Source organism: Lactuca virosa, chromosome 3 (genome assembly GCF_052849685.1).
Source record: "Lactuca virosa cultivar CGN04683 chromosome 3, Lactuca_virosa_CGN04683_v6, whole genome shotgun sequence".
NCBI classification, from domain to species: domain Eukaryota; kingdom Viridiplantae; phylum Streptophyta; class Magnoliopsida; order Asterales; family Asteraceae; genus Lactuca; species Lactuca virosa.
This window is the reverse complement of record NC_136428.1, coordinates 119,489,010-119,514,301: the sequence shown is the minus strand read 5'-3', so window position 1 is coordinate 119,514,301 and position 25,292 is coordinate 119,489,010. Positions and strand designations below refer to the sequence as shown.

General features: G+C 33.1%; 1 pseudogene across 1 annotated transcript; it reads right to left on the bottom strand.

Moving 5' to 3' along the window:
- Positions 1 to 15,402: 15,402 nt before the first annotated feature.
- LOC145163969 (uncharacterized) lies at positions 15,403 to 18,817 on the bottom strand (annotated as a pseudogene). The gene is made up of 3 exons (XR_013739777.1): positions 17,775 to 18,817; positions 15,883 to 17,630; positions 15,403 to 15,731 (listed from the first exon to the last, which is right to left on the bottom strand). The product of XR_013739777.1 is annotated as an uncharacterized LOC145163969 (transcript).
- Between the last annotated feature and the right edge of the window lie 6,475 nt (positions 18,818 to 25,292).

The window sequence follows — 25,292 nt, the reverse complement described above, 5'->3', positions numbered from 1 at the left end:
TTAGATATAGTAAGTTTACCATTATACCCTTTTTTAATTTATTTAATGATTTATTATTCCTGAATTCTCATTGGTGCTTTTAGGCACACATTATTTGCTAGAAACATTTAAACCTAGCTCTCTCTCTCTCTCTCTCTATATATATATATATATATATATATATATATATATATATATATATATATATATATATATATATATATATATATATATATATATATATATATATATATATATAGGTGCCCATTTGTTACGATTTGCACACGGCCTTCAAAATCAATGGACCGACACTGTTGACCCCCACAAGACGTACTCAGTCTTCATAGCTCAACAATCTCTCACTTGAAGGATCTTCAACAAATTAGTTACTGTTTAAGGCATGTACCCTCGTAAATCAAAACACTGTGTAAGCTCACATTCTCTCTGGTTTGTCGCCTTCTCGTCAACCATCTAGAAGGCCAGTTGAAGTTGAGCATAACTTCAACTTCTCTATTGCCACCATCTTGGTAAACATATCATGGTGGATTATTTGTCTACTCATTCTATGAAACACTATATTCTCTACGAGATGGATTAAACTTTGATTGTCTCAATGATAAATAAAGTCTTCCTATTTCATGTCCAACTCTAATAGGAAGTTCTTTAACCATATAAACTCATTGCTAGCGTGGTTGAAAAAGCAACACTCTTCTCTTAAGTCTGGGCATCCAACTAATATATGATGGGTTTTGAGCAATACATCAATCCTATGGTGTACATGCAAACCCTAATAGCTTTGGATCTAGTTTGTCTAATGAACATGCAATTGATAAACCAAAGCCATAAACCCTAGATCTAATAAGCTATAACTGAAATTAGGGTTTAGATCTTACCTTTGATTGTTATATAGCAATAACAATCAATCCTTGGCTTCAGAAAGCTTAGTGCCTCAAGTGTTGCACCTCTAATGGAGTCACAAACACCACTAAGCAACTTGGATGAAGAGGGAGGAGAGAGGAGGAACCAAAAACGGCTGGAAACCCTAAAGGAAGTATTCACCCCGTTTTTGGGGCCATAAGGGTTCCTTATATATGCTGGCTATTAGGGTTTACAGCTAGGAAACCCTAATCTGACTGCTTAAGCCCTAAGCAGCCCATGGACCCCTTCTGGAACATGCCTTGGACGATTTCTAATGGGCTTCCCCATAGAATTCGTCCAACCTATTATTCCAAGGTGATCCATAGCCCAATTGCAATTATCCTATAATTACAATTCCAGTCCCCTAAGTTTAATTAATCTCTTTTAGCCACAAAATTAACTCTTAATTAATTCTTGACTAATATTAATTAAACAATATGATTTCTCCTTTAATATATTATTCACATAATATATTAATCATAATTAAACCTTTCTCTCCTTAATTCATCCTACATATTGCTATGGTGAAGGCAACCCAAAAGGACCATGCTTATAATCGGGTCAAGTACATACCAAAATAGTTATGGACTTAGACACTAATCCAACAGTCTCCCACTTGGATAAGTCTAATAACTATTTTGCATAACTTCAGAACCTGATCAGCAATCGTAGCTTTCGAAAGTCGCTGTCAACTTTGATCTTATCAGATACGCGTGTCCTATAGATAAGGGATCATATATTCCTCCATTCTACAAGATATCGTATAGACACGAGACATGGATTTAAATCATTCTCTCTGTCTATGTATTGTTTCCCGATATCTGATTTATGACGACTGACACTAGACTACAATTGAACACATCAACTTAGTCCCGGCTTGGCCAAGCGCTTAGGGTGTCATCACAAAATCATCGAGGGGCCCACAGATATCGCTTTTATCCCACTTTGGGTAAAAGGAGTGGATAAACTTCGAGTCAAATGCTCGCTTGCTCCTACCGATCGAATTACACACAACAATAAGTTTTATAACACCAAGTTACTGGTGCGTTTACTTACTATCAATGTGCAACCGATCAGCAAATAACAACTCACATGTCTTGGTTTCAAGAATATACAATATTATCATCTCACAATCACTCGTGATAAAATCCATGAAGTGATTCTCGTGAGCGTGGGTTTAATCCAATACTCTAATCTTATCAAAGCACTCATGAACTCTACAACAAACTTGTGCTATGTCTAAACACTTCAGACAATCTACAGACAAATTCATGACAGTCTTCCTTCATACCTACTCCCAACGTATGACCGACTGTGGGTGTTTGAATAACCTAGTTATTCTGGAAGTCAAAACATGCAGAGTGAAACGCAATAATAATATTAATCCTATATGGCCCCAAAACTTTTGAGTGTAAATAAAACACTTTTATTTAAACACCATATTGATTACTTATTATTCATTGCTTACTGTTTCATAAAATCAACTTATTACTTGAATTACAACAATAGCTGTCCCATGCTCCGAGCATGCACACTATGTTTCCTATGGTCCATGCTTTGTGAAATAGATCAACTGGAAACTTTTCCAATGATGCTCATTTCACAATTCCTAATCCTCATCGTTAGTGTAAGAACACAAGGTTCTTGCCACTACTAGAATATGTTAGATTCTAACATTTTATGCAACGATCCTTTCGTAAAGTCATAGCACAAAAGTCACCAAGACTTGGACAATGAAAATACAAGGTTCTCTATCAGAAATTGTTACAAAACAATTCTATAGATGTGATGTCTCTCACTCAAAGTACATTCCTTTGAACATCCTTTTTGCATAAAGTTTTCTAATCTAGACATAAGTTCTTAATTTCCAACTCCCAATATGGAAACATTTCCATATTTTCCATACGACAACTCGTTCTTAATAGAATCTTATCTATTCATAATAATGTCGATATGGTCCATCCAACACTATACTTCCAACTACTCACAAGCAACAAATCCTTGGCGAACCTTAGATCGTCCTTTGATAGTTGTTTAATTATTTTAGTCAAAAAAACGTTCTAGTCCCTTTTCCCTCTTAATGCGCTAAGCATTTGGAAAATTTTAGAATGATCAAACATTATAGCATATGCAATCGATCCTATACCCGAAGCGTATGGGACACGATTCATAATGTCTTACATAAAGACGTGATACTTTACCAGTCTTTTGCTATAATATTTCTAATTGCCATGTTCTCACAATTTTGATTATGAAAAGGGATGCCGTAATCATAACCAAATATTGAGAATGCAATTATTCTTTCCATATATAGAATTTCCTCATGTTGAACCATTCCAACACAACATTCATATATATTTGACTAAATTTGATTAAAATTCCACAATCTAAGCCTTTAGATTTGAAATGAAGTATAATATTCTCTCCCTTAATTATAGCAAAACAACTTTTCAACCCCTACAACTTTGCAAAGTGAATCTTTGTTTTCTATAATTAATATTGCTAACTTGCAATACATGAAATAATAATCATGCTCCCACTAACACGATGATTATTACCATACAAGCATAACACTTATGCTCCCACTAGCTTTGACATATATTTAGAAAATATCTGAACTTCCAGAAAACAATGCTTATTGAATTCCTTAAGTTCATATTTCTAAACACCTGATGCTTTGATAAGCCTTTATCTAAGCTTCTTAAACTCATACACCTTTGTCTTAGAAAGCTCACATGTGTGTCTAAACAACTTCAGAGCTTATGTTACTAAGTCCCAAATGTTCAGACTAATTGCCAAATCTCACAATTCGAACTATGAAGAGGGATGTCGTAATCATAATCGAATTTGAGAATACAATTTTCACAATTGCAATCTTCTTAAAATCTCTCTTAGTGAAAGCATTTCCTTACAATCATTTTCATGAAGGAGGGAAACCTTATGACACTTAGATTTTAAAGTGTATGTGTTCCTATCCATGTGAATTTGTCATAACAACAATCATAAGACAATGTTTGTGACAAATCCAACTCATATGGACTGAACTCCTTCAATCTTGATTTCTCGCCTTATGGCAGCATGAATGCCCACCATTGCTTCCAGGTTGTTAAGAAGCTCACCCTTACTTTATCAATGTACTTTCCATTGATCAAGGTGCCTTGCCTTTATGCAATCCAATTGAGAACTCATAGAACTCATATTGCATAGTTGACTTAATCTGGAATGGCATAGAAACAAAATTATGTCAACACGATAGGTTGCCAACCTCAAGTTGTGTGCTAGTGATTAACTATTGGTTTATTCTTGATTAGCTCTTGAACTTTTCAAGACAATTGAGACTCCCACTGACTTCTTGACATATATGATTCTCTTTGTCAAGGAACTTTTCTTGACAAAACAAATATTCAAGAGTTAGTGCGAAATCCTATCAAGACTAACACTTAGCTCAATTGGTTCTTGTTGGTCTTTGTCTTCTGCAAGACATCACAACTTACCAATTCCAAATGTGCAGGAATAAGAAGACATTTTTCAATTCCACATTTGTTGAGTGTTATAAACCTACTAAAGACGTGTCACTCAATTCACAATCTTGGAGTATGACTCTAAGATTCGATATTGGAACGAAGTATGATTGACTTCTTGATTTAACCATTTCCACAATTCCCGATTCCTCTTCTTAGACATACAAATGTACTAAGACTCACTTAGAGGATCAATTGAGATATGGTTCTTAATCATTAAGATTTATCATAAAACACAATAAAAGGTACTCTCCCTTCTTCTTAGAATGGAGAAACTTTTATCTTTCTGCCTTCTTGATTCTTCTTAATCGTTCTGCCATTAATTGAAACCTTTTCAATCAACTCAGAATTACACTTAATCTTATAAGTATAATCATATTTACTAAACTTTAGTAAATCATGAAGAATATCTTTATCACTTTTGTTGTGGACTTGATCAACGCACAACCCAGTGTACTCGATCTCCTAGTCCTTCACTTGACACTTTGTCAAAGAATTAGTCTAATTTCCAAATATGAAGTCTCTCATTCATCACGCAACCAAGTTGTATGATTCCAAGTTTCTGTCCAATTGAAACTTGGGCGATGAGAAACTCTCCCTATTTGGTAAATTCTTGACATTTCCACAAATAGCAAAACAAGAATCATATCCAATTTAACATTTCTAAATTTAGAAATACACAAACATCCATCTTCACACATGCCATTGTAAGGATAAATAAATAAATAAAACTCAAAATTTATTTTATTGCGGAAAAACTTGTCCTTACAATGCAATTCAACTGAAAACTATGGTATTACATATTTCTTAGCAATCTATCTTAACTCCAAAGTAGCAGCTCAAAAATCTAATCTTTAAGCAATGCGATCGAAATCCATTTCTTCACGATCAGATTCAGCTCACTTCTTCCCTTAAGCTTCCTCTCTTTTCTTCGATCCTTCAAAACATCAAAATGTAATCTTATCACATCATGTATTAAGAATCTAGAATAGGAACTTAAAAGAGTTAGATAGTGGATTTCACCTGCAGTAGAGCCATATGTCTTGACTCTCCCATCTCTTAGATCTCTCAGGTAAATAGGGCAACTTCGTCTCCAATGCCTCTTCTCTTGGCAATAGAAGCAAATGGACTCCTTTGGAATGGCACAAGGAACTATCTCAGAATTTACCTTTTCTGGATCTCCAATGTCACCATTTTCAATGTCCATTGAAGTTTGGGAGTTTGATTCACCAGACAAATTTGCTTGATCAGCACGCCAAATCATTGCTGATTCAGCAGCTATAAGCAAATAGGTGAGATCAATGAGGGTCACGTCGTGGTCCATCATATAGTACTCTCTAACGAACTCACTATATGATTCAGGAAGTGACTGAAGAACCCAGTTAACAGCCAACTCACCTGAGATATCGACACCCATCATCCTTAACCTATAATGTGTGACTTTATCTCTAAGACGTGTGCACACACATGTTTCCCATCTTCGTGTTTACTTGCCAAAAGGGCTTGAGTGAGCTTGAACTTTTCAAGCCTTCAAACTTGTGGGTCAGGGAGAATAATTGGAGGAGGTGGAGGAAGTGAAGCATGATCTCTGTTTCCTCGATCATATCGTGGAATATCATCTCCATATGGAAAACTTGTTCCATGGGATTTGGGAAGACCATTGTTAGATTCATACATCTACAAAATGGAAGAAATTCAAGTCAAGTTGATTAGAATCCTTGATGTAACACCCAAATGAAACATCAAGGCTAGGATCCAACACAATGCTCTACAACCTAGAAGAGGGATGCCGTAATCTACTTGCGGAATATTTGAAGGTAGGTAAATGACGATTTACCAATTTCCACCATGAAAAACGAAAAATAATTTAAGTTTTAAATGAATTGAAACTCCTAGATCCTTTGAGATTCATTGAACATTTCAACGGCATGTTTAATCTCGATTATGCCCTTAATTTGTGACTGGGATGCCGAAGATCACAAATAAGGTGTGAATAACCATACGAATCTACGTGGTGCACTCAATGCTACTATCACCTAATCAATGTGCCGGTTAGCCACACACGCTCCATTGATCTATGATAAACATCAAGCCACCCTTCGCCACCAATGTCAATCCCAAATTAGTGTTTCGGTTAAGCACACACGCTCCACTAACGTTTGACAAGGGTACGAAGTGTAATTCCATGGATTAGCATACAATTTCACATTTTGCCTAAAGTAACTAGAATTTGGGAATTTGTAAAAGCATGTAGTTACTTTGTACTTCATTATAGTTATAATGGAAGGTTTCGTCCTATCCTATCCGTTCGGCTAACGACCCTCCACTAGTCAAGAGTGCGGTGGGTAAGAGTGGATACCCATTCAATCGCCATTTTATAGGCAATTTCCTTAAACACCCCTTATAGACCAGCTTCGTGAATGAGGCCTACTAACGGTAAGACTGACTCTTAACTCATATATATATATATATATATATATATATATATATATATATATATATATATATATATATATAATATTAGAGTTTTAATGTTACATATATATAGTATAGGGTATATTTTACACTTTTAAAATACTAGGTGGTTTTATTAACTTTCTCTTTTAATTAAACTTTTAATTAACTTAACAAAACCATGTGGGTGTAATTTGAACTTTTCAAAATACTGGGGTTTTAGAATTTAAATATTACATAATTAAACTATTAATCAAAATTTTAAATTCCAAAACTTGAGGGCAAGTTTTGAAACATTTCAAAACATTAGGGTTTAGAATTTAAATATTTCAAAATTAAACTTTTAATTAAAAAATTTAAATTCCAAAACTTGAGGGCAAGTTTTGAAACTTTTCAAAACATTAGGGTTTAACTATTTAAATTTCAAAAACAAAACTTTTAAGTTCAAATTTAAACTAGAAAACCTAAAGGGGAAAATTGAAACTTTTTTCACAAGATAATTCAAATCTAAATTACAAATAATCAATCTTTATCTAATAAAACAAAAGATTATCTAAATTTTGACAATTATCTTCTATTTTGGCAAGGATAATCTCCAAATATTGATAAAAATCGTTTTTTATTAATAAAATTCGTTTTAGGTAATTATCCACAGCCAAAACAGGTCAAAATCCCGAAATCTGCTCCATCTGACCCTCTGACTCGTCGAGTCAGGCTTGGACTCGTCGAGTTCACTATGGACTCGACGAGTCACCCAGTTGACTCGGCGAGTCAAGTCGAAAAACCTCAAAAAATTTGATTTTCAGCCAAAATTCGATCAAATAAGCATCAAATTCACTAACAAACAGCCCTAGGATCTGATACCACTGATGGGTTTTGAGCAATACATCAATCCTATGGTGTACATGCAAACCCTAATAGCTTTGGATCTAGTTTGTCTAATGAACATGCAATTGATAATCCAAAGCCATAAACCCTAGATTTAATAAACTATAACTGAAATTAGGGTTTAGATCTTACCTTTGATTGTTATATAGCAATAACAATCAATCCTTGGCTTCAGAAAGCTTAGTGCCTCAAGTGTTGCACCTCTAATGGAGTCACAAACACCACTAAGCAACTTGGATGAAGAGGGAGGAGAGAGGAGGCACCAAAAACGGCTGGAAACCCTAAAGGAAGTATTCACCGTGTTTTTGGGGCCATAAGGGTTCCTTATATATGCTGGCTATTAGGGTTTACAGCTAGGAAACCCTAATCTGACTGCTTAAGCCCTAAGCAGCCCATGGACCCCTTCTGGAACATGCCTTGGACGATTTCTAATGGGCTTCCCCATAGAATTCGTCCAACCTATTATTCCAAGGTGATCCATAGCCCAATTGCAATTATCCTATAATTACAATTCCAGTCCCCTAAGTTTAATTAATCTCTTTTAGCCACAAAATTAACTCTTAATTAATTCTTGACTAATATTAATTAAAAAATATGATTTCTCCTTTAATATATTATTCTCATAATATATTAATCATAATTAAACCTTTCTCTCCTTAATTCATCCTACATATTGCTATGGTGAAGGCAACCCAAAAGGACCATGCTCATAATCGGGTCAAGTACATACCAAAATAGTTATGGACTTAGACACTAATCCAACAATATATATATCCCCAATAATGAACATATAATATGTAGTGCTATTCCCCAATTGTGAACATCCATCCAAGTCTGTATCTGCAGTACACTTTCAAATAGTAATTGAGTTGATTATTACAAATGTGTGCCTAAATTATAAGACAAGGAGGTATAGTTTATGTAAAGAGTATCGGATGTCGCAAAATTGCATTAGTTCGAAGCAGGGCTGGCCCAAAGGGAGTTCAAAGTCTGCCCATGAACAGGGCCCACTAAATCATAGGGCCCCAAATTGTTTTAGTATATACATTAGACTAGGTTGAGTTTAGGCCCAAATATAAATTAGGTTAATAGTATTTCTTGTCTGCGTTTTTTTGCCTTAAGACTCAGCACGCGCCAATCAATCAGGAGCGGGAAGTTAGACGAAATTTGGGGAAAAGAAAAACTCTTCGATTCTCATTATGGATACTGAATCGTCTCCAATTTTTGACAGCAACAACGGTCACAAGGTTTGCATAAAATCAGTCAACTACAACTTTAAAAGGCTTTCGATTTTTCATTCTCGGTTCTTCACTTTTCTCGCAAATCAGAACAAGCAACAAGTTTTGATTTCCTTCTTCCTTCTCGAAAATTAGAAGCAATAGTCATAGTCTTGTAATCTTCTTCAAAATTCGAAAAGTTTCTTCACTTTCTTATTGATGTAATTTAGAAAATCAGATTTCAGGTGATGCAATTTCGAAGTCATAAGGTACAAGGAAATTGATTTGTTTCTTTTTTTTCTCCAGTTTCTCAGATTAATTGATTTTAGTTCTGTTGATTCATTTTTTTCAGTCTTTATTCTCGAAAATTAGAAGCATAATCTGGTAAAAAATTTTGTGGTTGTTTTTTTTAAGTGTAGATTTTTCACACAATTCAACTTTGAAACCAGAAGGGACAAGAAGCGAGACACAAATCAACTTCAAAAATCAGACCAGGAAATCAATTTCTGATATTTCAAGGTAAAAACAAATGCAAATCAGATTCGTTTTTTTTTTCATTTTTTGTTTATGTTTGTTGTTCTAAATACTTGATATCATGATATGTTTCTTATAATCTTTTTGGTTGTTTTCTGTTTAAACTTGCAGTTTTTTCAAAAATTATCAACTTTAAAAATCACTATCAGGAATTAGAAATCAGTTTCTGATTTTTAAAGGTAAAAGCAAATCAAATTCGTTTTTTCCCTTATTGTTTTTGGTTATGATTTGTAATTCTAAGTTCTGATATGTTTCTTATTTTTCTTTCTCAAAGGCTTCTCGAAAATCTGATTATTTAAAGGACAAACAAATCAGTTTCTAATTTTTTAAGGTACACAAAGATCTGATTTAGTTTCATTCTTTCTTATTTGTTTTCTGATTTGAATGTCTGTCAATGTAATATAATTTGTTCATTTTATTTATGTTTTTTCTGTTGCAGTTGTGCTATACTTTACTACTTGGGTTTGAAAATCAAGAACCAAGAAGAAATCCCCAAATCGAAAATAAGGTTGTTTCTTTCCTTTCTCTAATTTAGGATGCCTCCTAGATTTAAAAAATATGAATCTGGATATGAAAAACGTAAAAAGAAACAAAAAATTGAAGTAGATAATAAAAAACAAAAAGGATCTATGCATAAGTTTATTATGAAACAAACACCAAACTTTCAAGAAAGTGAAAACGAAACTGTTAATGATACAAATATTGATGTTGATGCTAATATGGATCATGCTAATGTTAATGAAGTTGGTAATGATAATGTTGATGTTAGTGATAATGTCGATGATTTTCACACATTTGATATATTTGATCAAGGAAATTGGGATGCTCTTGATTCTAATATGATAAATATTTTAGCATTAAATGGTCCTAAAAGAGATTTATCTCTTATAAAAGGTCCTAAAGATAAATACTTAAGGAGATTTTCTGCAACATATTCTGTTAAAACTTTACCAAATGGAGAAAAATGTGATAGGGATTGGCTTGTTTATTCTAAAGAAATTGATAAAATATTTTGTTTTTGTTGTAGAATTTTTCGAAAAGGGTGTGGAAATGATCAATTAGCAAATGAGGGTTTTGAGGATTGGATACATCTTAATACTAGAATTAAAGAGCATGAAACTAGTATGGAACATGTAAAAAATATAAATACTTGGTATGAATTGCGTCTAAGATTAGAAAAAAATAAAACTATTGATAATGCGGCTCAAAAACAATTAGAAAAAGAAAAAGTCCATTGGAGAAACGTTTTGTTGAGAATTATTGCTATTGTAAAATTTCTTGCTAAATACAATCTAGCATTTCGTGGTAGTAATGAGAAATGGTATGAAAATAACAATGGAAATTTCTTAGGCTTAATTGAAATGTTGGTTGAGTTTGACATGGTTTCTTATGATCATGTTCAACGTATTACAAATGAAATTCGTATGCATAGACATTATCTTGGGCATAGTATACAAAATGAATTAATACTTTTGCTTTCTTCCGAAATAAAGTCTATGATTATTAAAATAATAAAAAAAGCAAAATATTTTTCGGCAATACTTGATTGTACTCCCGACATAAGTCACCAAGAGAAAATGACTATAATTTTAAGATATGTGGATGTCTCGTCAAGTTGTGTTTACATTGAAGAATCTTTTTTAGGTTTTTTAGATGTAAATGATACAACCGGACAAGGACTTTTTGACGTTTTACAAAATGAATTAAATTTGCTTAATCTTGACATTAATAATGTGCGTGGACAAGGCTATGACAATGGATCAAATATGAAAGGAAAACATCAATGAGTGCAAAAAAGGCTTTTAGATATAAATTCAAGAGCTTTTTATACTCATTGTGGTTGTCATAGTTTAAAATTTTAGCTTTGTATGATATGGCTATGACTTGTGGTAAAGCTAAAGATTTTTTTTGGAACAATACAACGAATCTACACAATATTTGCCAATTCTACTAAGAGATGGCAAATATTAAAAGATAATGTGAAAGGGTTAACTCCTAAATCTTTGTTATCAACTCGTTGGGAGAGTCGTGTCGATAGTGTTAAAGCTATAAGATTTCAAATTTTTGATATGCAACAAGCTTTATTACAAGTAGCTAAAAGTGATAATGATCCAAAAATAAGTAGTGAAGCTAATTCCTTATAGCAAATAATGAACTTGGTAACTTTGAGTTTATATTGACACTAGTAATTTGGTATGAAATATTAAATACCGTTAATTTAATTAGCAAACAATTTCAATCAAAAGATATGCTTATTGATGTTGTTATGGAAAAAATAAATGGGTTGATTTCTTTTTTTAAGGAATATAGAGAAATTGGTTTTTTAAATGCTTTACAAACTGCAAAAGAAATTGCATTGGAAATGGAAATTGATCCAAAATTTCCTCAAAGGCGTGAATATAAAAGAAAAAAACACTTTGATGAGATTTCAAATGATAATTCTTCTAGTGTTTCACAATCCGAACAAGAGTCTTTTAGGGTAAATTATTTCATATATATTGTTGATCAAACAATTACTTCTCTAACTACAAGATTTGAACAATATCAACAATATGATAATATATTTGGTTTTTTGTTTAATTCAGAAAAGTTACTTTCCTTAGATGATATGACCCTAAAGTCTTGTTGTAAATCTCTTGAAAGTTCACTCAAGAAAGATAAACAATCAGATATCGATGAAAATAACCTATATGTTGAGTTAAAATTACTTTTACATCTTTTGCCTAAGGAAAAAATGTCATCAATTGATATTCTCAAGTTTTTAAAACGAGTTGATTGTTTTCGAAGTTAGGTGGTATTTAGAGTTATTATAGCATACTTTAGGATCTTGTTATGCGATTAGCCTAAGTATCAATAGTTGAATATTGTTCTTTTTATGTAATCAATCTTTGTTCACATATAGGTGATCTCACTTTCTCCCTTCACTATTTTCGTCATCAAATCAAGACAAACCTATTTAGCTTAATGTAATCAGTTATACATTGATTCTAACAAGAAATACGAAAAAGAGTTTCTCTTGTACCTATATGCCAGATTATGAAGCTGACAAAAAAAACACATGATGATGAAGGTAGATCAAGCAAGAACTGGAGCAAGATAATGCAACAACTTTTAGGTACAAATTCCTACATGTATGTGTGCCTATGCATTTATATATTTAGTAATAACATATTCGATCAAATTGGTATGTTACCTAGGATACCCAGGATGGGTATCTGTGTGCATCGTGTGTTTCTACATCAACCAAACAACAAAAGATTGTGTTGTGGTCTGTAGCAGAGTGAAAGAAAGGTAGACAGGAGAGAAGAACAGGTGCAAAAAAGAAGAGGAGATTCATTTCATATTATTCACATGTGTTCTTGAGACTCCATTAATTATACATCTTCGACCTCTATGTGACTATGTCTTCTCTAAAGTCTTTCGAACAGTTTGGAAAATTAAATGCTAATTAACTAGTAGATCAAAGGTATTGGATTTGAAGATGAATGGAAAAAGTATTACATTGGAACTCCATGACCTGTCTATTCATTTAGATTATTGCACTTAACCTTTGATGGTTAAATTTGTTGGCCATTTTAACAGCAACACACAAAGGTTTTACCAACTAGTGTAGATTTATTTGAAGGAACATGGACTTCTCCATGCACACAAGAAACTGTTCCTCACTTCCTTGTTTGTTCTTTATCCCATAAAAGTAGGCATATAGGATTAAATTAATCTAAAATCTGTTGATACAGGTAAATCTCACCCTTCAATCTAATAGAGAATTCACTGTGACATTTTATCAAACATATAATAGGCAAGTAAAATTCTCTTTCAGAAAACGTTTCCAATCAATCAATTATACGCAAATGAACTCTAATTGATATATTGTGGGACGTGAAATAGGTAAAAAAGCGAATGGGGAGATCAAATGAACAAGTGCTCAAATGAACAAGTGCAATTCAGAGGCAAAATCTCATTTAGGTAGCGGTTATGTTCTTTAAATATGTTCTGATAGGATTCTTTCATTGGCAATCTATTTGGCGCTTATTGTAGTTGATCCAGTGCAATCGCTAAGCCATTCATCGGTGACGGATATCGGCGAAGGCGGGAATTCTTTCAACAAAACCGCTGTATCACTGGTTTCAGACGGAGGTAGCGGTTTGCTGTCATCATCATCTATTCTCCCCAGGGATTGAATATCCTCCAACACATCCAACACCTCATTCATTGTAGGCCTCATTTCTGCATAATACTGTAAACACCGGAAACCCAACTCTGCTACTGATGTGATCGTTCTCATAATTTCAGCATCTGGATCGGATCCTCATGTCCTTGCTTCATTTAGCGATTATCTTTCTTGCTCTTCTTTGAAAGACCAAATCAAGAAGACATCAAATTCGTACAAAAATTACCGAGGAAGCATCTTTGAAAGACCAAATCAAGAAAGCATCAAATTCATACAAAAGTTACAGAGGAAACATCTGTTAATGTTCAAGAACCAGTGGTATGTAAAATTACTTGCATAAGTTATATATTTGAGATATACATAAGCAAAATAATTAAAAAAAAATAAAGACAAAAAGATGGCCTATTTAATAAATTATTAAACAAATAATAAACAATTATATAATAATAACTAAAATAAGAAAAATGGACAAATAGTGTGATTTCCTAAATTAAAAACTAAAGAGAAACATCTGTTAATGTTGAAGCTATAATTTCCTAAATTACAAACTGTAGTGACCAAAACTGTAACTAATATATTTCCTTCTATAATTAAAAACTATAGGGGCCAAACGTCTAATTGCTTAAACTGAAAACTAAAAGGATCAAAGTTGTAATTAAACTAATTCCTAAATTTAAAAAAAAAAAAAATACGAGTAAAACTATAAAAGATATTTTCTTTATAGAATTAAAAACTATAAGAACCAAAAATTTAAATTGCTAAATTAAAATCTACATGGATCAAACCTCAAATTAAGCCAAAACAACAACAATTGTATATAATGTATAATATTATATAAATGTCGATTGACACAAGTATAAGAACTGCCGGTTTTGTTTTCGGGATTATGTTTTGTGAAATTTGGTTGGGTATCCTTTGGTTTCGCCTTTCTTACTTCATTTTATTAAGTCTTTATAATTTATATGGTTGTCTTGTTAGTTGGTTTTTTGTAGTATTTAATCTGTTAGGATCACTTAGGTTTAGGATCTAATTTCTTTGAACATATGTTTGTTTTTCTCACCTTTAGACCGTCTTCAACAATCAACTTGGAAATTGGGATACCTGGATTTTGATTCATGCTTTTGAGCAATATGTTTGATGTTTCTATATTAATTTTGTTTGTATGATTCTTTAACTTGTACTTGCTTATTGACTATTGTCGTAACAATTAGTTGATGAATAGATGATGATTTGAATTTCAGTTTTCACGTTGCTTTTAAGTTTCAACTTTCAGCTTCAAGTTTCATTGATTTCTCTTTTCATTAACTTGTTCAAACCAAAAAAATTTACTTAATTTTTTTTTTCCTTATCAACTTGGTTAATGGTTTATTGGTTGTGTTGTTACATTTTAGGATTTAATTTAGTTTCTACAACATCTATAACGAGCAAGCCTATGGAAAAGAACAATAATCATTACCTTATTGAACCAACTTTGAAACTGAAGAAACATATAATATCCATATGTAATTCAGTTCAAAATTAAGAGTGAAAGAAAAACACTATCGGAAGAAGCGATTGCAGCATGTGAAAGTGAAACAAGAACACGAGTTGGAAGAAGATGGAGAAACAAGTGAGAGAGGAGAACGACCAGGAAGAAACCAAAAAGTCAGACAAAATTAACTTGGTTAGCTTTACTGAAAATCAACTTGTTTTGGATGATTTAAACAACATTGAAAGTACACTATATATCGATCAGGCCACAAATGTCAATTCAAAGCAGATCCTTCATTAACAGATTTGATACTTGACGCATTGTTGGCCTTTCATGTGGGTTGGAGCTCAAACATGCTCTTGAGACACTCAGAACCAACTTAACTTGTTTCTCAACTTGTGATGAGGGAGGAGGTATCCGACTATCACCCACATTTGCTGGCACCAGATAATCAGCAGACAATATAGGTAAAGATGTTATCAGTTCTCCGGGATGCTTTCCCACGATCACTTCAAGTGCAACAACTCCAAAGCTATACACATCGCATTTCTCATTTCCCACCATCATATAAGCAAGTTCTACATCCAAAGAAACATAAGATAATAATAAAAAAAAAAAAAAAAAAAAAAAAAAAAAAAAACCTATATCAACCCCACAAGATTCCAACATAGATACATATATGTACACATACATATTTATATATATCATGAAACTTGAGAATTATGTTACCTGGCGCGATATAACCATAGGTGCCTGCAATTTTGGTCCAGTTAGATGAGTCAAGCTTTAAAAGCTTGGATGTGCCAAAATCAGAAATATGCGCCTCATAATTAGAATCGAGAAGGATGTTGGTAATGGAAATGTCTCTATGAATTATAGGAGGTGAGCAGTCGTGATGCATATAAGCCAAACCATTAGCTACAGCCTTCACAATGCTAACCCTTTTCAACCAATCCAAATCTTTTGCTAAGACATCGCTTCTTAAGATTGATCCAAGGCTTCCCTTTTCAAGGTATTCATAAATCAAAAATGAGTGGCGGGCATGTGAGCAATATCCATAGAGTTTCACTATGTTTCGATGCCTTATGTTCGTTAATGCTCGTACCTCATTAAGGAATCCATTTTGATCAACATTCTCATAAGATGAGTGAAGCTTCTTGACAGCTACCACATTGTTAGGTTGTAGCTCGGCTTTGTAAACAATACCATATCCTCCGGTCCCAATACAGTATGCTTCATTGAAATCATGTGTTGCTTTCAAGATTTCATCATACACTACTCGTCCATCAAAACTTGTAATGGAGAAATAATCACCATTTTCTTCTTCCAATGGTTTCTGTGGAGGTTTATTCTTTTGTTGTCGATAAGCAATGAGGCCATACATGAATAAACCAAGTAAAACTACTCCTATAAGGGGGAGTATAATTACAAGGATGAGCCTATGATGAAATGGTTGGTTTTTTTTCTTCGGAATTTGACTAGCACAAAGTTTCAGTCCCGTAACATTTCCACACAAACCTAGATTGCCTTGTACGGATGTATTCACAAAGTTGGGGCTTGGGGGAACTGGACCTTTGAGCTCATTGTAAGACAGGTCAATATCAATTCCGCGAGGCAAATTTGTAAAAGCATTAGGAATAGAACCAGATAGCATATTGTGGGAAAGATCTAATTTCTGCAAATTTTGCAAAGTTTGAACTTCAGATGGTATCTCTTCTGTGAGCAAATTTTGAGATAAATCAAGTTCCGTAAGATGAACTAATTTACCAATCTCGGGTGGAATTTTTTCACTGAGCTTGTTATTACTAAGATTCAAGTAGTGGATGTGTGACCATTGACCAATACTTGTTGGAATCGACCCATTCAATCTATTTTTGGATAGATCGAGTACTTCAAGGAGTTCAAAAAATCCAAGCTCTAGAGGTATTACTCCTGAAAGTTCGTTACCAGCCAAGGAAAAAACCAACATACTTCTCATTTTCCCAAACTCCTTTGGGATCTCACCAACCAAATGATTCGAAGACAGATCAAGTCTTTGTAGTTGAGTTGAATTTCCAAAATCCGGAGGAATGGAACCACTAATTTGATTGTTGTTCACTTTAAGTTCATTGAGAGACTTCAACTTCCCAAGTTCACTAGGAATGGGACCAGCAAGCTGATTGTAATGCATATAAAGGCCATTTAAAGATGTCAAATCGCCAAATGATGAAGGAATAGAACCACTAAGTTGATTGTTGCTCACCCCAAGATGAGTAAGAGACTTCAAATTCCCAAGTTCACTGGGAATGAGACCAGATAATTTATTATCTAGGAGAGTCAGCCACTGTACGTTGCTGAGGTTTCCTAGTGATGAAGGAATGGAACCGCTAAGTTGATTCTCACTCAGAGCAACATTAGTGAGAGACTTCAAATTCCCAAGTTCAATAGGAATGGGACCAGAGAGTTTATTGTAGTGCAAATAAAGGACATTCAAAGATGTCAAATTACCCAATGATGAAGGAATGGAACTACTGAGTTGATTGTAGCTCACCTGAAGATCAGTGAGAGACTTCAAATTCCCAAGTTCAATAGGAATGGGACCAAAGAGTTGATTGTGGTGCAAATAAAGGACATTCAAAGATGTCAAATCACCCAATGAAGAAGGAATAGAACCACTAAGTTGGTTCTCACTCAGACCAAGATGAGTGAGAGACTTCAAATTCCCAAGTTCGATAGGAATGAGACCAGAGAGTTGATTGTGGTGCAAATAAAGGACATTCAAAGATGTCAAATTACCCAATGATGAAGGAATAGAACCACTAAGTTGATTGTGGCTTACAGCAAGATCGGTGAGAGACTTCAAATTCCCAAGTTCAATAGGAATGGGACCAGAGAGTTGATTGTGGTACAAATAAAGGACATTCAAAGATGTCAAATCACCCAACGATGAAGGAATGGAACCATTAAATTGATTGTCGCTCACCTCAAGATCAGTGAGAGACTTCAAATTCCCAAGTTCTGTAGGAATGGGACCTGAAAAATTATTCACACCTAAGTATAGAAGTTGTAGGTTACTAAGGTTTGCTAGAGATAAAGGAATAGAACCACTAAGTTTATTGTAACTCATGGAAAGTTCACTGAGAGACTTCAAATTACCCAACGATGAAGGAATCGAGCCAGATATATTGTTTGAGTATAGGTACAAGATGGTTAGTTGGTGCAGGCTTCCTATTTCATGTGGGATTACTCCAAAAAACTTATTCTCTGAAAAATCAAGATGGATAAGTTTGGACAGGAGTCGGATTTCTGGTGGGATGGGGCCAAAGAAGTTGTTCGAACCGAGATCAAAATGCGTAAGATCGTGTAGAAAAGAGAATGAAAATTGATGGAGTGTACCTTTTATGCCAGATGAACTAAGGTTCAGCCTGCGAATCCTCCAATCAGCATTGCAAACTACTCCAAACCAAGAATTGCATGGAAGAGATGCACTGGAATTCATAGGGAGGGAATTTATAGGGAGGGGAAGCCATGAAGAGAGCAAGGAGTTGTTTGGGATTTCAAGGCTTGCTTTCCATTTGAGAAGAGCATTGGCTTCCTCCAAAGAACCATAAGTAATATTTGGTTTGAGGAAGAGAGCAGTGATTAGTAGTGCTAGAGAGAAGAGTGACAAGTTTGAAGACGACATTATTTAATTACTTTTCTGTGTTGTGTTTTGAAAAATGATGGTTTGTGTGTCATGATTTATACTTGAGCTACCATTTCTTTTATTTTTCATTTTTCGTTATTCAAAAAGGAAAATTTGGACACTGCCATATTTTTCCACATTAATTCTCCTCTTCTGAGAAGTCATTGTCATATTTTCCACAACGAGTGTATTTTACGTCGAATGGTATTTCTCATAGAAATTTTGGAAAAAAAACTGAAGGTTAATAGAGAAATTAAAAATAGGTAGTTAGCAAAAAAGAAATGGTCTCATATGTCAATCAATCGATTTATTACACATTAATTTTTTGTTTTTCAGTTAGTTCTAATAAAAGTTTTATTAATTTGTAAAGAAAATATGCCTATGAAATTAATTATATGTTAAATTGTGAATAGTTGGTTCCAATATCAAAATGGTGTCAATTATACTATTGTTTCAAACTACAGACAAGATTAGTTTAAAGAAAAAAACAGAATTTAACTTCATCAATCGAAAACTTAAGACCGGAAAAAACTTTCAATCTTTTAATAGCCGATGTTGGTATGCGAAGAAAAGATGGAACATGGACAAAAGGACGTAGAGTGTGTTTTATTTCGCAGTCAATGATTTTTAGTGGATGACTATGTTAGTGGGTCAATGGTAATGGCTCCTCTATAAAAATCTAAAAATGAGTGCATTCCTTGAACGTGTGAATGAGAGAAAAAAGATGACTTAGAATAATAATGTCATTTTGTATTATCTTGAACGTGTGAATGAGAGAAAAAAGACGATTTAGAATAATAATAATGTCATTTTGTATTATGAATATCTAAACTATGTCTCTTACTAAACACTGACTAAAAAATGTAGGTAATTAAATAAAAACTGAAAAGCAACTACTTCATTATACATATAAAAAGAAAGTTTTTTCTTGTTAAACTGAAAAGCAAATCCACATTTAGGTATAGATAGTAATGCATCCGTTATTTTTGGTACTTCAAATTCACATCCGGTTGTGATTCTTGGTCTAGATTATTTGGATCAGTAAGATCTACACATCAACAATCTCAACATTTTGGTTAGATCTTCTGTAACCACATGACCAAAAAATATCATTAATGCCCGGTTGAAAATACACTACAAGAAATGCAGTCATTACCGGCGACACTAATAGCGGCGACAACACTTTTAGCGGCAACTTTTCGAAAAGTCGCCGCTAATGGGGTTGTCGCCGCTATTGGTGTCGTCGGTAATGCCTACCTACCCAAATCCGTGTTTTCACGTTCTGGTGAACACCAACCGTTTGATCATTTTTCTAATCTAATGGCTGAGAAACTCGTGGAACGTACAAAACCAATACCGGCGACAATATGTCGCCGCTAAAGATCTAAATTGTTGCCGCTAAAGGTCGAAAAAAATGTGCTTTTTTTTCACTCTTTGTATGTCGCCGCTAAAGGTTGGATGTCGCCGGTATTAATTCTTTTGTCACCGCTATTGGGTGTCGCCGCTAAAGGTCGACGCAGATTACTCCCACTTGCTTCCTCTTTCTTCTTCAATTTGCTCTCATTTTGTTCCAACATTTTCTCCAATGATTCTCCTTTCCTCCAACGATTCTCCATCATTTAACAACATATAGTAGAAGAGATACCGCCGGCCACCGAAAACTTCCCCTCTCCGGCCACCGGCACTGTTGCTGCTGTCGATTTCCTTCTCCCGGGTTCGTGTTTCCTTCCTCATCTCTTCCTTTCTTTCTACTTTAATGTCGATTTCCATAAGAGTTTGTGATTAATTGCATTATTGTTTTCAAAAATCTATTTTCCTCTCTGGTCACCATCACTACCGTCGCAGTTGCTGTCACCTGCATCAACTACCACCACCATTGTTGCAGCACCGAAGACTCCAGTTGAAAGAGGGAAAAGTTTTGGGAACCACAGGTGCATTTTTTTGTAATTTGTTTTATATGTGTGCATTTGTGTGTGTATTTTATATATATGTGTGTATTTCATATATGTGTGTGAAATATGTTATATGTGTATGTATTTCATATATATGTGTGTGAAAATTGTGTGTATTTCATATATGTATGTGTAAAAAAAATACGTATATGTGTATAATGTATGTATGTATGTATTTGTATGCAATTTGGATTGTGTTCATAGTTGTTTTATGTGTATAAAAAGTATGTATATTTGTGTATAATGTATGTATGTGTGTATTTATGTGCAATTTGGAGTGTGTTGATGGTTGTTTTATGTGTATAAAAAGTATATATTTGTGTATAATGTATGTATGTATGTATTTATGTGCAACTTGGATGTTATGTAATCGTTTTTCTGCATTTAACGTATCGGTTTTTCTGCATTTAACGTTATTATGTATCGGTTTTTGGACAGTCAAAAATGGCTGCTTTTAAAAAATAAAATAAAAAAGGCAATAGCGGCGACACTATTAGCGGCGACATCATCATTAGCGGTGACAGTGAGCATTAGCGGCGACTTTTTGATCAATAGCGACAAAGCAGTAGCAGCGACTCAATAGCGGCGACGTGTCGCCGGTAAAGCTATTAGCAGCTACTTTGGCGAGCAATAGCGGCGACTTTTGTCGCCGCTAATACCCTTTTTTCTTGTAGTGATATAGTGACTATGCTAAGAATTATGTTTGGGTAGTGCATCAAATTTTGTGATAGAAACACTGAATTACCAGTGAAATTATATTATACGATCGGAGAATTAAATATCCTCCTACTTTTGTTCCTACAAATTCTCCTATCCAATTAAATGATGACATGTGTCATTTTAGTATACTAAAATATCATTAAATGAGCATTAAATGTGACACATGTCATCATTTAATTGAATAGGAAGATTTATAGGAACAAAAAGTAGGAGGATATTTAATTTTTCTATACGATAGAGCCCCTCAGATTTTTTGTGTGGTCGTTAAGAATAATCTATGACTCAAAGGATGATGCCTACAAAAATCGGGATTTGGAACTCAATTCTGGGCGACTTGGCCTTGAACTCACAAGCTCTAGAAGAAACCGCAGGGCGCACCTGCCGTGTTAAAAGTCCCCTGTTTGGTCCTTTTGGGCTGAGAGAGTAGGTGTGTTCGTTTGGATGGATTGGTTCGATCCGATCCAATTAAGTAAATCCAAATTGATTTTGGTTTTCAAAATATGGATCCGAATAATCCAAACTCAATTCCGATCCGATCCAATTAAAATTCGGTTGGATCGGTTTTTATAATTTGGTTTTCAGAAACCAAAACATTTTAAAATAACATATAATGATAATATTATCTAATTTTTACAGAAGAAGCAAAAACAAATTATTTAGTTGTGATTCAAAATTTATAAACAACTACTAACAAGGTATATTATAGTTTAATATTTAATAGGTAAAAAACTTTTAAGAGAAAATGCATATTAATATTTTTTATTAGGTGAAACTTTTTGAACTTATTTGAAAAAAAATTATTATAAAATTAATAAATAGTTATCGATATATCAAAAATTAGTAAATAGTTATCGATATATCAAAAATAAATAAATAATAAATTGTTATTCGGGCTTTTTGGGCTATTCGATTCTTATTTTATAAACCAAAACCAATCTGAAATCCAAAATAATAGGGGTGTGTATGGGGTGGTTGGTTCGGTTATTGGTTAAAACCGAACCATAACTATTATGATTGGTTAATTAATTTTGGTAGCCATTGCGTATGGTTAATATTGGTTATGGTTAATGGTTTTTATCGGTTAACGGTTTTGGTTAATTATTAATATTGGTTAACCATAATGTTCAAAATAATATAAATGGCAAAAGTATATTGACATAAAAAATGAAAATAGAATACCAAAAAGTCTTCGACGCCAATGTTTGTAACCTAGCTTTTAGTAATAGAATAAAATGTGCACCTTTAATACTTACAGTGAGATAACATATAGTCACATTCAAAATTAAAAACATTTAATAAAAATATAAAACATTAAAAAATTTGACATTAATAATTTCATATATTGATAATTGATATTAATATTAAAATAAAGTCAAACATTCATACACGCTCAATATGATTAAATCAAAAACTATAAAATAAAAGAGTCAAACATTCATATTATGTGTTATCTGTATAAAAAAAAGTCAATCACTCATATACATTTAATGTGATTAAGTCAAAAACAATAAATACAAAAAGCCAAAAAAAAAAAAAATCAAAACAATACATTCTTAATATATCACAGAGTCAAGAATAACAAAAAAACGTAACTTACCTAGAAGTCTTGATTATAAAGTCAAAAAATCCTTCGAATATGACTATAAAGTCAAAATAATCTTTGATTAGGATTAACGGTGTGAGAAGCCTTTGATTGGGATTATGAGTGTGAAAATTAAACTAATTGTGAATAATGTTTACAAATTGTAGAATTAGCCGGTTAGGAATTACAACATTAATCAATAATCTAACTCAATGCATGATTGGAAGGTTGTGTGTGTCTACGTGATCAATCTTTGATGGTTTGGTTGCTCGTTCGCCTCCTGATAAGTGAGGATTAATGGATTATATTTTGAAATTTTAATTGGTCGTAAATAAGTTTGACTATATTATTATATATAATCTATAATTTTTATATATTAAAATATAAAGTTAGCGGTTCGGTTAATAATGGTTCGGTTAACCTATAAAACCATAACCGAACTGTTACTTATCGGTTAACAAAAATTAGAAGCCGAACCAATGGTTTTTAAAATGGTTCGGTTATTATGGTTCGGTTATATTGGTTAATTTGGTTTTGGTTCGGTTTTTCGGTTATTATGCTCACCCCTACAAAATAATAATGCGGTTTTGTTGAAAACCAATCCAAAAATCCAAATATCTGAACCAAATAGTCAAATCCAAATTATCTAACTAGACAATTCAGTTTTATCCAAATAATGAACATCCGTATGAAAGAGTGTGAGCTTTAGTCCTCAAAACCCTAGTTGTAAATTTAGTCCACACTTTGCACCAAATACGTGTATTTTTCCTATTTTCTTTGCATTGTAAACATTATCATCACAGGTGGATTTCTTTGTGGTCCCTTCTGCCCGTGTGTTTTTTACGATTTGGGTTTTCCTTGTAAATTTTGCTATGTTTATCTCTAAACTGTATTTATTTTTTTACTTATTATCATGGATTCTCAACCCCCTTTGATCAGAGGCGTTATTCTGTATTATTAAATCATTTGAAGATTTCGATTGGTTGAGACTTTACGCTTTGACCTAGTTTTACCATTCCTCGGTAAACTTTGCTAATTAAAAAAAGTATTTATTGTTTTTGCTCATTCGTTTTATCAACAACTATATTATTTTACACAATTCATGTTTCTAGCTCTTAAAGTGCTATTTTACAAACAAAATAAAAATTGAATTTAACCAATTACTCTAAATATCTAAAATATTATATATAAACTTCAGAAGTAACTATGTAATTTTAACAATAAAACATTAACTAAATCATTGAACTATTTTAATAGACAATATTAATAACAATTTTGGTATTGATGTACGACACATATGAGGTCATTAATACTTTCTATTAAAATTAATATTAATTAATATAATATATAATTTATCAAAGGGCTTTTAGCCCAGCTGTATGAGGTGTTGTCATCTCTTAATGAGGTCGAGGGTTCAAGTCCCGCCTGAGACATAGGTGAAAATATAAGTAGTTTATGAATATATTATATTTATCGTTATCCGTATATACAATCCACTAAAACATAAATTGTTGTCTAATTATTAAAGAAAATAACAAAACTTATATATTACACAGATTCATCATTTGAAATCATGTCTCTACTTCTCATAACCATTACTTGAGATTAATTCCTTTATAAACAATGCACGAATCGAATTCAAACACCATTTTGAAATCAATTTTTGAAAATAACAAAACCTATATATTAAGTTGGTTTTATGGTCGAATTGACAACAGGCTCAATCAAACCATAAATAAACACCTTGTAATGTCATAAGAACAAGTCATTCGAGATTGGTACAGAATTTTACCTTGAATTGCAAATAATTAGAGTAACCTTGTGAAATCTTGTACTTCCCTCCGCTACTGCTTCTGCTCGATCCCTCTCAATAAGCTATGGGTTTTATGGACGACTTCCTTTTTTGATTTCATGTGCAATTACCGTGAATTTGGATGAGAAACGACTTCCTTTTTTGATTTCATGTGCAACTACGTATTCGTCCCCAATTCCAACTAGTTTTATACCCGTCCGGTGGACGGTTGACCGGTTTAATAAAAAAATATTAATTTCACTTTGTTATATATCATCATTATGTAATTTGTTCTCATACTAGCATTGTACAATGACAGATCTACCAAATTAAAAAACATATGAATAAATAAAATAATAGCAATAGATTAAATGAAATCAAGTTCATAGCTATTGCTGTAAGACAATAAAATAAAAGAATAACAATCCC